The sequence below is a fragment of the Hyaena hyaena genome, unplaced genomic scaffold (genome assembly GCF_003009895.1).
Source record: "Hyaena hyaena isolate Hyena2069 unplaced genomic scaffold, ASM300989v1 scaffold_146, whole genome shotgun sequence".
Lineage (NCBI taxonomy): Eukaryota > Metazoa > Chordata > Mammalia > Carnivora > Hyaenidae > Hyaena > Hyaena hyaena.
The window spans coordinates 2,091,151-2,096,878 of NW_024080778.1; positions in this window are offsets into that span (position 1 = coordinate 2,091,151).

Consider the following 5,728-nt stretch of genomic DNA (forward strand, 5'->3'; position numbering starts at 1 on the left):
TCATTTTACAGATGAATATTCAAGTATTCTGAACCAAACAGGCTCTATGCTATAAGAAATCATAATCATAACTCCATGGATTATAGGTGCACAATTCATAATATGGTAAACATTACTTATTCATTTACTTTTAAAGGAAAAGATGTTCATTACAGAAAAGTTGAGAAACACAGAAAAGAGCAACACAAAAATTAAGCATAATTTTGCTATCCAAATTTCGGTCCATCTATAATTTTATTTTTTTAATTTTTATTTATTTTATTTAAAAATTTTTTTTAATGTTTTCAATTATTTCTGAGAGAGAGAGAGAGACAGTGTGAACAGGGGAGGGTCAGAGACAGAGGGAGACACAGAATCCAAAACAGGCTCCAGGCTCTGAGCTAGCTGTCAGGACAGAGCCCGACGCGGGACTCGAACCCACGAACTGTGAGATCATGACCTGAGCTGAAGCTGGACGCTTAACCGACTGATCCACCCAGGCGCCCCTGTCCATCTATAATTTTAGAAATAGGGATCATAGTGTGTTTAGATTTATGCCTTCCTTTTAAAATTGCTTTTAAAATTATTTTGTGGTATTTTGAGCACTCTTGATGCCATTAAGTGTTATTTATAACACTTATTAGATAATACTCTATTAAGCCATCCTTGCCCCCCTTCTGATTATTCTTAACACAATAGCCAGAGAGAATCCATTCAATTGTAAGTCATGTCATGTCCCTTTTCTATTCAAAACCCTCCATGGTTCCCATCTCACTCAGATTGAGCCACTATCTCTATCATCTGCTCTCCCTCCAGCTTTATCATTTCCTCTCCTATTGCCATGCTTCTTTGTTCACTCTACTTGAGATATCCTGGTCAGCGAACATTTCGGACACCTCCCTGCAGTAAGGCCTGGAGATATGCGGTTCCTTCTGCCTACATGCCCCTAGGTTCGCTCTTTGCTTCCCCTGGGTCCTCACTCAAATATCAGCTTCCCAGCGAATCTGATCTCTTTACCCAAAAGTGAAACCTCTCCCTGGCATTTTGCATCCCCCTCCTGATTTTATTTTTGTCTTTAACATTTATGACTAATACGCTACACATTTTCTCTTATTCACAGTTGTTTTTTTCTCTTTTGGAAATTAAGCTCTTTAATATCAGAGATCTTTGTTTTGGTTGCTTCTATGCCCCAATATCTAGAACATTTCTCATAATTATGCATGCATGAATGTGGCTATTACATTGCCCATAGTGTTGAGCATTTGGAATGCTTTGCTTTACTTTCCTTTTTTCTTTTGTTATCAAATATACCACTGCAATGAATAATGAATAACTTATCCCAGACTATTTTTATCTCTCCATTATTAGCTATAGATATATCTTAGAAGTAGAATTTATTGAGCCAAATGGGATAAATACTTACTTTAAAAAACTTCCGGGAGGAATGAGTTTTATCTACAGAAGAGTTGCACAGAGGGTTCAGAGAGCTCATGTAATCCCTTCACCCAGTTTCCCCTAATTTTGATATTTTATATAACCATGGCACGCTTGTCAAAAATGAAGACACTGAAGGCAGTGTTATTAACTAAATCCTGGACTTCATTGGGATTCGCAGCTTTGTCTGTTAATATAGTGCTCTGTTCCAAAACCCAGTGAAGGATACCCACTCTGCATAAAGAACAAATACATTAAAAATCTTCATGCATATCCTTAAATTTTCCTCCAGAAATGTAGCTCCAGTCTATACGGCCAACAGCAGTGTGTGAATGCTTCTCCCTTATCAATATTTGGTGTTTTCCTTTTTAAAAATATCTTTAACATTTGATGGGTAAAAAATTGGTATCTGTTTTAGTTGCATTTGCGATGAATTTTAACATTCTTTAACATATTGGCCATTTGTATTTTCAAAATTTTGTATATCTTTTACCTATTTTCATTTTACTTATTTTTTGTCAGTAGGCTCCATCCCCAGTGTGGGGCTGAATGCTCAACCCTGAGATCAAGGGTCGCATGCTCTACCCACTGAGCCTATCTTTAAAACTGAGCATTCTACTCACTGAATCATAAGCACTCTATTATTAAGAATATTAAATTTTTGTCAAGGCTGGTGGAATTATTTTTCATGATTTTGGAACACAGAAATTTTCTATTTTTATGTCACCAAATCTATTGTGCTTTATTTTTGTGATTGAATCTGTTACTTTTTTACACTTAGAAAATTAGCTCCCATTCCCATATTGAAAGTTTCACAGATACATACAATATTATTTCTATTTTTTAGACCTAAGTCTTGGGATTTGGGCATATGAAAAGAGGGAAAATGTGTTATTTTGATTTTCTAAATAATTAACCATTGGCCTAGCACTTTTCTTTTTTATATTATTTCCTGTTCCTTAATGGTATACTTTTATGCTAGAAGTTATGGGTTTATTATTTCTATTTTGTTTTATTGATTCATCTGAATATTCTGGTATCAGTACAAAACTGTTCAGCAATTCATTATTTTATTTATATTTTTCTGAAATTTTTTAACATTTATTCATTTTTTGAGAGACAGACAGAATGTGAGTGGGGGAGGGGCAGAGAGAGAAGGAGACACAGAATCCAAAGCAGGCTCCATGCTTCAAGCTGTCAGCACAGAGCCTGACTTGGGGCTCGAACTCACAAACCGTAAAATCATTACCTGAGCTGAAGTTGGACGTTTAACTGATTGAGCCACCCAGGTGTCCCAAAGCTTTATTTTTTTTTCTGACATTGTGTATGCGCACACATGTGGGGGAGTGGCAGAAGGAGAGGGAGAGAGAAAATCTCCAGCGGGTTTCATGCCCAGCAGGGAGCTGGCTGCAGGACTGGGGCTCAAGACCATGAAATCATGGTCTTACTCAAAATCAAGAGTAGATGAGTAACTAACTGAGCCACCCAGGTGCCTCTCATTATTTTTAAAGATAGTATTGACCAAGAAATAAATCCTCATGTATATGGTCAAATGATTTTCGACAAGGGCACCAAAACCATTCAATGGGGAAAAGACGGTCTTTTCAACAAATGGCACTGGGGAAATTGTAGCCATGTGCAAAAGAATGAAGTTAGATCTTACCTTACACCACGTACAAAAATTAACTCAAAACGGATCAAAGACCTAAGCACAAAAGATGAAACAATAACATTCTTAGAAGAAGATGGGGAAAGGCATCATGACATTGGATTTGGCAATGATTTCCTGATGGGACATCAAGGCACAGGCAATGAAAATAAAAATAGATAAATTGGACTTCATCCAAATTAAAAACTTGTGCATTTGAGTTTTAAAACTGGCAGGAAATGGGACAGATTGTAGAAGCTGAGGGTTTAAATAAACAGAGTAACCACAGATAAAAAAGAGGGCTGTGGAGAGAATGACCTGGGTGATGAGATTAGGGAGTGGCCATGTGGGCTGCTATAATAAAAATACCAGACTGGCTGTCCTATAAACAACAGAAATATATTTCTTACATTTCTGGAGGTTGGAAGATGCAGAGTCTGTTGAGAGCCGACTTCCTGGCTCCCGGATAGCTGTCTTCACGTTGCACTGTCACACAGTGGCGGGGCAAGGGAGCTCTCTGGACCCTGTTTCATAAGGACACCAATCCCATTCACGAGGGCTCCGCCATCGTGACCCAATCACCTCCTAAAGGTCCCACTCCATACACCATCGCATTGGTGATGATATATGATAGGGGGCACACAAACATTTAGTCCATAGCAGGGAGTTCTCCAAAAAGGCCACTTTAGGTCCCTCCAAGCTGTGACAGCAGGAGGAAGAGTGGCCCATGGAGGAAGAGGGCAGGGGTCTCATCTGTAGGCAAAATCCACAGGTTGAGGTATTAGAAGAAACTCTTCCTCCAGAGCTGACAAGTGGAAGAGAGACAAGCATTCAACACTTTGTCACAGGGGCTTGTGTAGATCCATCCTCCCACAAATAATGCTGGATTTGGGTGGGAGAAATCAGAGACGTGAGCTGTGATACCGTCCTGAGAGTCACTGTGCTCGGAGAATTCTCCTGTGGTCTCCCGCGTGCTTCTGTTAGAGTGTGGCCATCCCTCTCTCTTTGGAGGCCTGCTGCCTCTTCCATTCCCTGACCTGACATCTAGTTTAAAAATTTTTTTGTTTAGGGGCGCCTGGGTGGCTCAGTCCGTTAAGCATTTAACTTCGGCTCAGGTCATGACCTCACAGCTTCTAAGAGTCCCGAGTCAGGTTCTGTGCTGGTAGCTCAGAGCCTGGAGCCTGCTTCAGATTCTCTGTCTCTCTCCCTCTTTTTCTCTCTCTCCCCCTCCCTGGCTTACTCTCGCTCTCAAAATAAATAAACATTAAAAAATTAAAAAAAAATTTTTTTTTGTTTAGCAGTTAAAATGAGAAGCAAAAAGACCCCAGACACGATACTGTTTCCATTAAGAAGTTTAATAAAAGCGCTAAAAATTATGCTAAAGAAGAGGACAAAAATTAGATATTAAGAAGATATATAAAACAAAGTACTATTATTTTTACACTTCAAATAAGTCATAAAATACAAAATTGCAAAGTGTCAATATATACAAGGAAAGCATTAGCAGTCCTTTCAGTGACTTACCGTATAAAGAGGTTTTTAAAGTGCTACAGTCTGAGGCATTATATTTAAAAGTCTGATGAGCAGCTGTTTCAAACATAATCTCAGAGGTTTTTTTTTTTTTTTTTTCAAGTAAGCTACAAACTGGTTAGGAATGTTGAAAAAGTATTTATCAACTAAGGAGTAAAAAGTTGCTAATGTGAAATTATTAGTGCAATTCAAAAGCATATAAAATTCCAGATCAGGGACAAACCGTCCTGCTCAAGTGCAGCGTTAACCACACATGCATCATCTCATCAACTGCTCATTTGCCCACAATTCCTGGGCATTTCGTTTATTAGTTTTTCTTTTTTACTTGATAAAAAAATCCTCAAGGCATCTAGAGATTTGCCTGCATTTCATCCATCTATACTGAAAACTCAGAGTGGACTCCCATGGGATCAAGCTGCAGCAGTACAGAGAAGTGATTCAGAAAGAACTCTCTGGTCCCAAGGACTGGTAAGATTAAATGAACAATGTTACTTACTTACTATGTACCTTAACTTCTCTAACTTTCAACTCTATCAGCTACAAAATAACGTCTTCTTAACAGTTTCTGTAGGAATTCTGTAAGTATACCAGTAAAGCGTTAAGTATGGGGCCAGCATGAGGGAAGGCTCAAAACAGTGGATGCTCATATTATCATGATTGCTTCTATATAAGGAGTACTATGGAAGAATCGAGGAAAGGGCTGGTCATTCTATGGAGCATATCCTCACTGGGGGAAATAACTGGCATACTAGGCAGGATTATGCCTCACTGTACACGTCTGCCCGGACATTCAGCATCCTGGCCACATGGCAAGGCCAATAACACCCTCATCATTGTGACACCCAAAGATGCACTTACACATTTCCAAACACCCCCTGAAAGGAGTCATTACCTTTTTTGAGCACTGCTCTTCTAGTGGGACTGTCTTTATTAAGAAGCAATGTGGTTCTTGTGGCACCTGGATGGCTCAGTTGGTTAAGCGACTGACTCTTGATTTTGGCTCAGGTCATGATCTTATGGTTTGTGAGATCAAGCCCCACACTGGGCTCTGTGCTGTCAGCACCGAGCCTGCTTGGGATTCTCTGTCTCTCGTTCTCTCTCTACCCCTCCCCTGCTAGTAAGCATGTGCACATGCAC